The sequence below is a fragment of the Hemitrygon akajei genome, chromosome 10 (assembly GCF_048418815.1).
Source record: "Hemitrygon akajei chromosome 10, sHemAka1.3, whole genome shotgun sequence".
NCBI classification, from domain to species: domain Eukaryota; kingdom Metazoa; phylum Chordata; class Chondrichthyes; order Myliobatiformes; family Dasyatidae; genus Hemitrygon; species Hemitrygon akajei.
This window is the reverse complement of record NC_133133.1, coordinates 70,068,043-70,080,967: the sequence shown is the minus strand read 5'-3', so window position 1 is coordinate 70,080,967 and position 12,925 is coordinate 70,068,043. Positions and strand designations below refer to the sequence as shown.

At 41.4% G+C, this 12,925-nt stretch overlaps 1 long non-coding RNA gene across 1 annotated transcript in view; it reads right to left on the bottom strand.

The window, feature by feature from the left end:
* Nucleotides 1-2,286: 2,286 nt before the first annotated feature.
* The window catches only part of LOC140734080 (uncharacterized), a 38,294-nt gene continuing 27,655 nt past the window's right edge, over nucleotides 2,287-12,925 (bottom strand). The window contains exon 3 of the long non-coding RNA XR_012100467.1: nucleotides 2,287-2,422. This is a non-coding gene — a long non-coding RNA (uncharacterized lncRNA). The remainder of the gene's footprint in view (nucleotides 2,423-12,925) is intronic.

The window sequence follows — 12,925 nt, the reverse complement described above, 5'->3', positions numbered from 1 at the left end:
ATCATCCTTAGTGACAGCTGAGACACTGGAGGATTGGATGATAGCCAAAGTTGTTCTGGTGTTTAAAAAAGTCTCTGAAATAAACCAGAGAAAGATAGGCCTGTGACCCTGACACCAGTAGAAATGTTATTTGAAATTATTGTAAGGGACTGGATATAGGAGTATTTGGACAGGTACTGTTTAGAGTTTGTCAGCATGGTTTTGTGTGTGATAGATGGTGGCTAACTAATATTGTAGAGATTTTCAAGGAAGTTATCAGGAAAGTTGATGAAGGCAAGGTAGTGTATTTGTCTACATGAACTTTAGCAAGACATTTGACAAGGTACTGCATGGGAAGTTGGTCAAGAAATTTCAGTCTCTTGGCATTCAAGATGAGGTAGTAAATTGGATTAGACATTGGTTTTGTGGGGAAAACCGGAGAGTGGTATTGGATGGTTGCCTTTTTGGAGGCCTATGACTAGTGGAGTGCCACAGGGATTAGTGTTGGGTCCTTTGTTATTTGTCATCTATATCAATGATTTGCATGATTGTGTTGTTAACTGGATGAGCAAGTTTGTCGATGACACCAAATTGGGGGTGTAGCGAACAGCGAGAAAGGCTATTAGAGCTTGCAGAGGATCTGGACCAGCTGGAAAAATAGCCTGAAAAATGGCAGCTGGAATTTAATGCAGACAAGTGTGAGATGTTGTACTTCACAGTTAATGGTAGGGCACTGTGGCACAGGTAGATAGGATTGTAAAGAAAGCTTTTGGCACATTGGCTTTCATAAATCAAAATACTGAGTACAGGAGATGGATTGTGATGTTGAAGTTGTGTAAGACGTTGGTGAGGCCTCATTTGGAGTATTGTGTGCAGATTTGGTCACCTACCTACAGGAAAGATGTAAGTAAAGTTGTAAGTGTACGAAGAAAATTTACAAGGATATTGCGGGGACTGGAGGACCTGTGCAATAGGGAAGGACTGAATAGTTTTGGACTTTATTTCTGGAATATAGAAGATGTAAGGGAAATTTGACAGAGGAATACAAAATTATGAGAGGTATAGATAGGGTAAATGCAAGCAGCCTTTTTCCACAAAGGTTGGGTGAAGGGTGAAAGGTGAAAAGTTTAAGAGGAATATGAGGGGAATTTTCTTCACTCAGAGGGTCGTTAGAGTGTGGAGTGAGCTGCCAGTACAAGTGGTGCATGGGTGTTTCATTTCAATGTTTAAGAGAAGTTTGGATAGGTACATGGATGGTAGGGGTATGGAGCTATAGTCCAGGTGCAGGTCGATGGGACTAGGCAGCTTAAATAGTTTGGTATGGACTAGATGGGCTGAAGAGACTGTTACTGTGATGTAGTTTTCTATGACCCTATGACTACCAATATCTCAACTAAAAAACTGTGTATTAGTTCGTAAAAGTTATTGACAGAGGTATTCATCTCCAGTGTACCTTTGATTGACTGGAGATGAACCATGTCAGCACAAACGCCTAGTGCAGATAATGGACTGCCTTCATACAATGTTTTAGATGACTGCATCCTCCAAATCATTTTCATTGTAACATTCAAGAAGATTGTTGAAAACCTTCATAACTCCTAACTTGTTGAAGTAGTGAAATCATTTTACTTTAACTCCCTGTCGTTACTGGCATCCCCATGCCTGAATGATTGAAACTGCAGTGAGTGAAACAGCTCTGAATTGTCTTACTGCTTATTTCTCACCAACCATCACTGACAAAAATCAGTACTTTTTGAACACAAACACACACAGTTGTTGCTATTTAAAAACTGATCGCCCTAAGCATAGATTAGTGTCTAACAGCCATACAAGTGCATGCGACTGATGCTAGTTCGAGACTGTTCAACAGCAGCCTCCTGCTCCAATGAAGCAGCATAGTGTCCCAAATAAATGAAAGGAATCCCAGCTGTTCTCTTGATTTAGTTTTTGTTCTTTATGAATTGTCCCAAATTAACGTCTGCCCCAACTAACTGATGGCCCAATTAACTGGACTCAAAGGTACTTGCAATCGATGGAGTGCAAAGAAACTATGCCAAGTTTATTCCTAGGATGATGGCTTTGTGTTGTGATGGGAAATTAAGCAGATTGAAGAGTGAAAGGTGAAGCCCAGGATTAAATACTATTGTATTTGGAGGAAGGAAAGGTGATTGTATTGAAATATACAAAATTCTAATGTGCTGGACAGGAAAGATGGAGTGTGCCTGGAATCAAGAATCACACTAGGAATAGAAATTAGCCATGCAGGACAAAAATGAGAAGAGATTGTGGAATTTTTGGAATTCCTTCCTCGTAGCCCAGCAACAATTTTATTGAATTCTGAAGTGCACATGTGGTCTGAATGATCTATTCCTGCTCCTGCTCTAGGTGTTCCTTCTCCATTTCTTCTGGTAGCCTCCAGAACAATCTTGAAATCAGCACAATTCTGAAAATAAACAGCAATTCTTTCAGAACAGTCATTTGAATAAAGTAGTGACATATTTAGTATTCTTTACGTAAATATGTTTCAACAACAACCATACACTCAAAAGCAGCAAAGCCAAAGAGCTGATTATCAACAGCAGGAAGGTAAAACTGGAGGTCCATGAGCCAGTTTTCATTAGAGCAGGGGTTCCTAACTTATTTTATGCCATGGAGTATTGCCATTAAGTAAGGAGTCTGTAGACCACATGTTGGGAACCCCTGCATTAGAGGAACAGAGATGGAAAGGATCAATAATTTTAAATTCTTTGACTTTAAGAAATCAGAGGATCTGTTCTGGGACCAGCATACAAGCACCATCACAAGGAATTCCCAACAGCATCTCTGCTTTCTTAGAAATTTGTGTAGAGTTGTCATGGCAACAAAATCTTCTATAGATGCACATCTGCTCTTATAACAGCCTGGTATGGAAACACCAATGTCCAGGAATGGAAATGGCTACTGAAAATGGTGAATGTGGCCTAGTTCTCAGAAGCAAAGCCCTACCCAACATTGAGTCACTGACAACGCACACAAAATGCTGGTGGAACACAGCAGGCCAGGCAGCATCTATAAGGAGGAGGAAGCAACCTCCATCATCAATGACTCCCACCATCCAGACCATCTTCTCTCTGCTACTATTGTAGCCTTAGGTCCGACACCACCAGGTTCGGGAACAGTTATTACCCTGCAACCAACAGCCTCCTGAACCAACTTGGACAACTTCAATCATCACAACTCTGAACTGATTCTAAATCCAACAGACTTATTTTCAAGAACTCTTTACAACTCTTGTTCTCAGTATTTTTTTATTTGCACAGTCTGTCTTCTTCTGAACATTGACTATTTGTCAGTCAGTGTCCATGTACATTTTGTTCTGTGAAGTTCTATTGTATATCTCTTGTTTCCTATAAATACCTATAGAAAATTTACCTTAAGATAGGAACATATACATGCATTACAATAAATTTACTTTAAATATTTAACATTGAAATGTATAATATTCCCTATCACTATAGGAGATGAAGTAACAAATTAAGAAATGTTGATTATGTTACTGAACTGTATCCATTTGTGAGCGATATACTTTCATATTACCGCTTTGCTGTGTGCAATTGGACAGTTGAAACTTCAATTTTATTTTCATTCAAAGGTCTTACTACAGGCTGAAGGCTTCCTTCTGATAGTCAAAGGTATATGTAATACTAAATGTGGATTTGATGTCATTTACACAAAATGATCTAATCACAAAATTATTTATATGACAAAATATCATAAATTACGTCAGTGGCAGACGGTCTGGCTATCTGGTTGCAGACTTCTCTGCCAATTACTGGAAACACAGTGCAGTGCTCTCATTCTTTATAACAAGGGTGACTGGTCAGGTTGATTGTATATTATTAACTGTTGTAATTCTTTTTTCCTCACCAAGTTAGAGAGATGATGGAATAAAAAATGAATCAAGATTATGTAAGGCTTTTAAATCAAGATTCTGGAGCTGGTTAACACTTCAAAATCCTTAAAGTGGAATTGAGGAGTGTGAGATCTTCACAGTCACCACCCTGTGAAGAGAATTAGAACAGTGTCATGCTTCTAGATTTTAAAATTGGCAATGGTGGAAGAAGACAATGGAAGGATAGGAAAACACCATTGTTGAAATTTATTTAAAGAACTCACAAATAACTTAGAAAGGATCAAAGATGTGGATGGATGTTGGGGCAGAAATGTGATTGTGTAATATATTAAAAAGATCAGCATTACAGTTTTGAAAATACACCTTGGAGGGAAACATGCTGCCTACTATCTTTAAGCCATACTGAATTTTTGTGGCGTACAGCCAGATACTTTCTGCTCTGTGAACTGCTGTTACAATTTGGCATGATTTGAGTATTAAACGTGCCTAGCGACATCATACTGGAGCATAAAAAAGAAATAAATAAGCATCATCAAGCACATACGACCCAGGTCAAAGGTGGCTACATAACACTGCATCAGTCTGGAGTCTATGGTAGAAACAAGTCTGAGCCACCTGTCATAGCATCTGACATGACTGATGAGGCCAATGTTGGATCTGTAGAATGTGCTACTGCTAGGCTGGGCATCAGCTGCCCAAGTTTAATGGTGTGTTTGGGATATTATGCGCTTCTGCTGTTTGTACATGGTCTCTGTGTAGTAGAGGCTTGAAGTAGTCAGTACCTTCCTGGAGGCTCCTTCTGCATTCAGAGCAGTTACAAGACCGGGATTTCCATGAATTGGTGAGGACATTACACTTTTCAATGAGATTTTGAAAATGTTCTTGAAAGTATGCTTTTAGCATGCATCTGAAACTTTCGTGCTGAGGTAGAAAAGATTGCTTGTTTCAAGAGTGTTGGTGTCAGGTATGTAGACAATAAGACATCCCCTGGGAGCTGTCTAAGCTATAGCAGAGTCTTGAAGCTGGATTTGTTGTTCTGTGAGTGGGCACTAAAACTAACCCTTCAGCCGATGGGGTGCTTACTGTGGGCTATCCAAGTCTCAACAAGATGCCAGCTGTTTTATAAATCAGTTTTTGTCAGATTTGAGGTCTTGGTCTTCAAACACTCTCCCCCTTGATCATCATGTGGCAGATCACAGGAAGGCTGTTTCATCATACCTGCTTTTGAACTTATCTTCATTCTGGAAGATGGTCACTTTACAACATATCTGAGATGAGTGAAGTGAAGACATGAATTCTCACCAGACATACTTTTTTCAACAATTGCCTTGGAAATAGGTATGCTCCAGGGGCCTTTTTTTTTGCTTTCAACTTCTGTATGAACTTTCTTTCCTATTACTGGCCTGGGGCTAGATTCAGCAGATAACGTCCTATGCAATGAGTAAGGGATACAGAAGGGCAGAAGTTCACTTTAAGAAGATCTTTGGAGTGTTCTCTCCTGCAAATAATGAGGTCTTGTCCAGTCTTCACACTCTGAGGGTTGGGTTGTTGGGTGCTTAGACTGTAGATGGTCTTGACAGCACAGTGGAATCTTCACATTTAAAAGAAAAATATTTTAAAGATACAGTGCAGAACAGGCTATTCCAGCTCACTTTGTTTAGTCACCTTCCTATTTAACCCCAGGACAATATCCAATGACCAATTAACCTACTAACCAGTATGTCTTTGGAAGAAACCAGAGCTCTCAAAAAACCCCCACAAGCTCACGGGAATAACGTACAAACTTTCTTACAGATAATGCCAGAATTGAACTCTGACACCCTGTGCTGTAGTAGCATCATGCTAACCACTGTCCTACCATGGCACCAGCTGTCCTAATTGTAGACATTGACTAATTGTTAGATCTCCTGCTATCATTCTAGCTCTTGAGCTCAGGAGATTATTTTTGGGCAGCAGCCTTCAGATACCTGCTGTCCCAGAACAGCTTGTGTTCATGATAAATTAAGTGCTGGATTTCATTAGCATTCTCACTACGCAAGCCAGGAAAAGCCAGGAGTCTTTTTTCACAGGTGAGATTTCAGGGCTGACCAGGCACTGGGAACAATTTGCAGCTCTAGTTGGATGTCTGTGAGCTACTGATTTATCATTTTTGCAGGGTTTCTAAGTCTTTTGCCATTCCTCCTGTTTTCTCTTGCTGTTTCAGTTACATAGAAGGGTGATCGAGATGTCTGAAAGGAATTGTCGGTGGTCAGACAGCGGATATTGAAACCTGTGATGGTCATTCTGACTTGGACAATAATGACATCAAACAAGTACCAGTGCCTGCCATATGCCAAGTAACAACAGTGGGGAGAAAAGTGTGAGACCAATTAGAGAATTTAAAGAGCTGGTACAGCCAAAGCTGAAAACCTAATTGTAATTTTTATCTTCATTCTAAAGAAAGGATGTATACTTGCTTGTTAGCTTGTTGCTTGTTAAATAAGTTGATTTATTGAGCAAGAAGGAGACGTGAAAGAACATATGGGGGTAGTGGGAAAATCAAGGTCATTTTCACTGTGGCAAACTATGACTAGTGGATTCCACAGGGATTGTTCCTAGGCCTTCAGCTTTTCATAATTTATATTACTTACTTAGATTAAATTAATTACCTAATTAATTACTTGGATGAAAAGATATAGCCAAGTGTGCTGAGGATACAAAGATAGGTGAGAATGTGAGTTGTGAGGAGATAAAGAGGCTGCAGACATGTGGAAAGATTAAACTGACATGCAAGGAAGTGTCAATTTGACTCTATTGAGGAAAAATGTGAGGTCAGATGATTTGATAGGAAGAATAAAAAATCAGATATTTTTCAGTGGCAAGAAAAAAAGTAAAGATTTTCGTATGGAACAATCTAAAATGTTGTTTCAAGAGATGCAGCAGGTAAGAAAGGAGGATGGCTAATAGTATTCTAATCTTATTGAAAGAGCATTCAATTGTATAAGTGAGGAAGTTGGGCTGAGGTTGTTCTGGGATTTTGCCTTTATTCCTGAAGGAAGATGTGCTTACATTGGAGTCACTGCAACTTAGCTTTACTTGGATGATTCCTGAGTTGAGGACTTGTCCTATGAGAAGAGGTTGAATTAATTCAGCTGGACTTTAGAAAAATGAGAGGCCATCTCATTGAGACGCAAGATTCTAAGAAGGATTAATGGGGCAAATGAATGGTTGGAGGCCGGATTGTCTGAAATAGGGCATAATGTATTGATGGGAGAGAGGGGTAAAAGACCATTTAGGGGCTGAGATGAGAAGATTTTTCACACATCATGTTACAAATGTTCAGAATGCTTTGGGAGATTAGTCACAGTATATCCAGACCTAAGTTTGATTTTTTGATTCTGTATGAAGTACTGAATATAGAGAATGGATGATGGACTGACTGAGTCACAGGATCAGTTGTGGTCTTGCTGCACATTGAAGGATCCCTTTTGTTGTAACGTGAGTATTATTAAAAGTAAGTTAATACTAATCGGGAAGCTGTTGGTAGCAAGAGGCGGGATCTGGGATTGGCGGGGTCTTTACTTCCGCTCTTTTCACTCCCAGTATGCATTGTATATAGTTCCTCCACCCAGGCCGCACGAAGTACTTGGAAGCCTCTGTATTGTAAATATCATTTGTCATCCCAGATAAAGATGCTCTTTTGGCCATCAAGTTGTCGAGTGGTCTTTTTGTAAAGTAGAAGTTACCACATATTTTTGGCGATGAGGTAAACTGGTTTTGTGGATGGGTCGGCCCCGTTTTCGATCAGGAGCTGTGAGTGGGCAAGGAGCCTTGTATTCGGATGGCTACGTTTGGAACGGTCGGTGTGTTCAACGAGCAAATCGAGGAGTGGCTGGAGTACAAGGAAAGGTTGGGCCACTTTTTCTGTACTAATGGAATTACTGAGGAGGCTAAGAAGCACTCTATTCTCCTGAGTGTGTGTGGGGCAAAGACGTTCAAGCTGATATGGAACTTAGCTACACCACGGAAACTGGGAGAAATTTCATACGACGAACTGGTCAAGCTTGTGGGGAACCACCACAATCCGAAGCCTTTGGTGATAGTTCAACGGTTCAAGTTTCTCAGCCATGTCCGGAAGCCAGGTCAGTCTGTGAGCGATTTTGTGGCTGAGCTTCGGCAGCTATCAGAGCATTACAATTTTGGAGCTGTGTTGGATGACATGCTGTGTGATAGGTTAGTATGCAGCATTAATAATGACGCCATACAACATCACTTGTTGGGGGAAACCCCACCATTGACTTTCAAGACAGTCCTAGATATTGCTCAAGGCATGGAGAGGGCTGCTAATAATGCTAAGGATATACAGATAGGATATGGGGGGTCGCAGTCGGTGGCAGTGCTCCAAGTCAGGAGGGAGACTGGTAGACAGGAAAAGCAGGTGGAATGTTTTCGGTGTGGAGGAATGCACTATGCAAATGTTTGTAAATTCAACTGTTTACCATGCTTGTAGCAAGAAGGGACATTTAGTTAAACAGTGCAGGAACATAAAGGGTAAGGTTAAGCCTGGGCAGGGGAAAGCTCAACAGACTCAGGCAGCCACACATCACCGAGGAGAAGCAGACGAAGAGGCAGCGTGTGCCTACAACATGTTTGGAGTAGAAACGGATGAGGGACCACCTGAACCATATTATGCCAAAGTCACTGTCAAGGGAAAGGACATTAAGTTCGAGATTGATTCAGGGGCTACTGCATCGGTCATTAGTGAAGAGACCTACAGGAGGACATGGGGATCCAACCTGCCTCCCATCAGACCATCTAAGCTCCCACTCAGGACCTATACGGGGCAGCCCACACCTCATTTAGGGATGTTATATGTGGATATTTCACACAGCCAGAAGGCTGAAGCCAGGTTGGTGATAGCTAAGGGCAGTGGGCCCAGTCTTCTGGGCCGCAATTGGCTTCGCAAAATCCAGCTCAACTGGCATGAATTTAAATATGCACACATGACGGAAGAGCATGAGGTGCAGCGTGTAGATGAAGTCGCCGATGGCAATGTGAGTGACAGACATAGTCCGGACACATTTGAGAGTGAGCTCGCAGCACAGCTTGCGGCTCTTCAGCCTATTACAGGAGCAATTGAAGTCACCCCCTCGGCACTGAAAGCCAGTGCGGCACTTCTAGTACGGCGAAGCAGTGACCCAGCTCTTGTACCACCTGCCTAGTTACAGCAAGGTGCATCTCAGCCTGATGATCCCGCTAACAGGAACCTGCATGTGAAGCCATTCGTAACAGTAGCAAACGGGGCACCCGCAGACGATATAAGAACAGAGCCTCCAGGACCACCAGACAAGCATTCAGAAAGCACTCTAAGTGATTTGACAAAGAAAGTAGAATTTTCTGGAGGCGGTGGCCCCCTGGGAATCCATGTGGTGCCTTTTAACTCTACGCTGAGTGGAAGATTCCTTGGCCTGAGTATTCATGGTATTGAAGAGAACAGCCATTCAAGAAAAGAGAACCTGCTCCAGGAGAATGAATGTATCATCAAAATCAATGACTGTGATTTAACAGACAAGACCTTTGTTCAAGCACACGAGGTTTTCCGAAATGCATTGCGATTTCCTGCTGTTGAATTTCAGATAGTTCCAAGTTATAACAAGGAACTCTATGAAAAATTTGCAATTGGGTCTATTCTGAGCCACGGTTCACAAACCAAAGTTCCTTCTTCAGTGTGTTCCAAGCTAGGTGGCAAACCTGCAGATGCCGTTTATCCCAATAATGCAGAGAATAGCTTGCCACCAATTTCAAAGAAGCTCAGTAGTCCAAAACAGCTAAGGAGCAATGACCACTTAATGCATACCAGGAAAGCATGTCCACCAGTGATATTGCCAGAGGGAGAGACACTGGCAGAGGGGGCAGAGTCCCCTGAAGAGGATGGACATTCTCACGCAGACACACAGAACCCTCTCATGTCCCCAACAGTAGATCCACCCAACACATCTTCCCCAGCGGTGCCTGCTGGGTCACCGGGGGTAGTACGTAGATCGCAGCGCCCTCACAAACCTCTTGACAGACTGAATCTTTGATTGGATAGTTTCTTTTGTTGTTGGATTGAATGTTGAATTTGCCATGTTTTTTTAGGTGTCTTTGTATTGGTAATCTGTTGCTAATGATACCACTGCTTTTATTTTCCAGTTCTTCTATATTTGGGGAATGTTGGATTTTAAAGGGGGAGAGGTGTTGTAATGTGAGTATTATTAAAAGTAAGTTAATACTAATCAGGAAGCTGTTGGTAGCAAGAGGCGGGATCTGGGGTTGGTGGGGTCTTTACTTCCGCTCTTTTCACTCCCAGTATGCATTGTATATAGTTCCTCCACCCAGGCCGCATGAGGTACCTGGAAGCCTCTGTATTGTAAATATCATTTGCCGTCCCAGATAAAGATGCTCTTTTGGCCATCAAGTTGTCAAGTGGTCTTTTTGTAAAGTAGAAGTTAACACATCTTTTATTATGATGTCAAGGCCGGCTTGTTGGAGAGTAGAAGGTTGACGCAGATACAGGCTCTTCAGACCAATACATCCATGCCAACACAGTTAGTCTCAATTTCCTGCATTCAGTCCATGTTCTTCTAAGATCTGCTTCTCCACAGTACCTAAACAAATGCTTCGTATGAGCACATGATCGATTCTGTTTCTCACCAATTAAAACATTGAGGAAGGTTGAAAATCACTGAAGACAAGAGCAGAAGGTGAGCGGGTGTGTCGTATCTGCCAGTCATTTGTTTGCTGTTGCCAGAGAAAAGTGTTCATTTGTGACAATCTGTCTCCCTCTTGCTCGCTACTTCCAAAGGAAAGACCCTGTGTTCAAATAGTCTCTCTTCCTTGTTGCTGTCGGGGAAGGGTGGGGGGGGGGGGGTGGTGGGTTTAATCAACATGGTTTGTGGATTGGACTCTGTAGTTCATGTTATGATGTGTTTCTGGTTTCTGGTTGTGTTCTTTTTGGTTGCTATTTTGGCCGATTTTGAATCGAGGCAGCCTGCAGATACTGGACTGAACTGAATATGCCTGGACTTCTTCTCTTTTGATTTTTGGGTTTAATATTCTGTGTTTTCTGCTCTTTTTCTGTTGCTGTTGTCAAAATTTGTTTTTATTTCACATGTGGTGGGGGGGGCGGGGGGAGTGGATGTTTTTCTTTGAACAGATTCCATGTGTTTTTTTTGTTTTTGTGGCTGTCTGTGGGAAGATGAGTCTCAGGGTTGTGTACTGCATACATACATAGATAATAAATACACTTTGGAGCTTTGAATCTTTAAATCTTTCCCCTCTCAACCAGAATCTATGCCACCTAGTTTTAAACTCCCTTACTCCAGAGAAAAGGTTTTTACTATCCACTGTATCTATGTCCATCATAATTTTAGACATTTCTCTAAGGTCACCCATCATTCTCCTATGTTCCAAGGGGAAAAAAAGGCCTAGTTAAGCCAACCTCTCTCTATAACTGAGGTCCTCTAGTCCTGTAAACATCCTTATATTCCTATTTTGCACTTTTTCCAGTTGAGGCACTGTTTTCTGATAACAGGTGACCAAAACTGTATATTGTACTCCAGGAGTGGTCTCACCAATTGATTTATATATCTGCGACAAAATGTCTAACATTAGTCTCATTGTCTATATGCCTGACAGTGTCTTGGTTGATTAAGGCCAGTGCTTTCTTTACCACTCTGCCTGTGACCTTAAATCGATGCATTGGTACTGCTAGATCACTCAGTTACTGACACTGCCTAGTGCCCCAGCACTCTTAGGTTAAGTCCTCGGCTGGTTTGACTTTCCAATGAAGCCTCATGCATTCACATCCATATCGCTTTTATAAATAATGAACAAGGATCCCAACATCAACCTCTGCATGACACCACTTGTTATCATCCTCCATTCTAAGAAATAATCTTTGACCACCACCCTAGTGGGGTCCTACGCCCGAGCCAATTGTAAATCCACTGAACTATCTCTTCTTGGATTCCATGGGACCTTCTAGACCAGCCTACCATCTGGGACCTTAATAAAGTCAAAATATACAATATCTACTGCCTTAGCCTCATCTACCTTTTTTGATTAACTCTTCAAAATAACAATAAAAAGGTTTGACAAGCATAAAACCATGCTAACTTCTTCTAATCAAACTCTGTCTAGCCAAATGATGGTGGATCCTGTCCCTCAGTATCCCCTCCAGGAATTTCCCTGCTACTGATGTCAGGCTGACTGTCTTATAGTTCCCTGCCTTGTCTTTGTTAGCCTTCCTAAACACCGGAAAGAAAAACATTAGCTATTTCCCAATCTCAAGGAACTTCACCAGCAGCTGATGATGAAGGAAGGGCCTCTTCAATTTCTTCTCCAGCCCTCCCACAAAGTCCGTATATGCACTTGTCTGTCTTATCCACCTCAAAACTCTGTAAAACAGAAAATTCCTCCTCCCTGATAATGCAAATGTCTTCACCACTTGTTGCCATTATTTCTTGAGAAACAATGATTTTCTTCTCAGTAAACACTTCAGAAAATGTCACCCTTCAACAGCCAATTTGTTGAAAATCTTACCTATTACCCGCACCTTGAGCGATAGGAAGCCTTGCTGATTTCTAAGGCGGCCTGCTTTCTCCCTAACTATCCTTTTACTATTAAAATATCTATAGAAACTTTCAGAATTGTTCCTAGCCATTGCTGCCAGATCCTTTATGTATCATTTCTTTGCCCTCCTGATTTCTCTCTAAAGAGTATTTTTAATCCTTTTATAGACATCAGACACAAGTTTCAGTAAGACATTGGTAGGGGCAGTACTGAGAAGCTGTTTTCATGCTGGTGAATCTAAATTTTGAAGTATAGTCACTGTGAACATAGGATCTAATCTATTCTGAGAATATACTTTTCTCAGAATATTGTGAATCTTTGGATTCTGCCCCCAGGTCATTGACTGAGCTGCTGTTGAGTATACTCAAGTTGAGAACTATAAATTTATGAATACCAAGGAAACTTAATGGATTTTGGAGTAGATAGAAAAGAGATTATGGTGAAGGATCAGCTGTGTTGGTA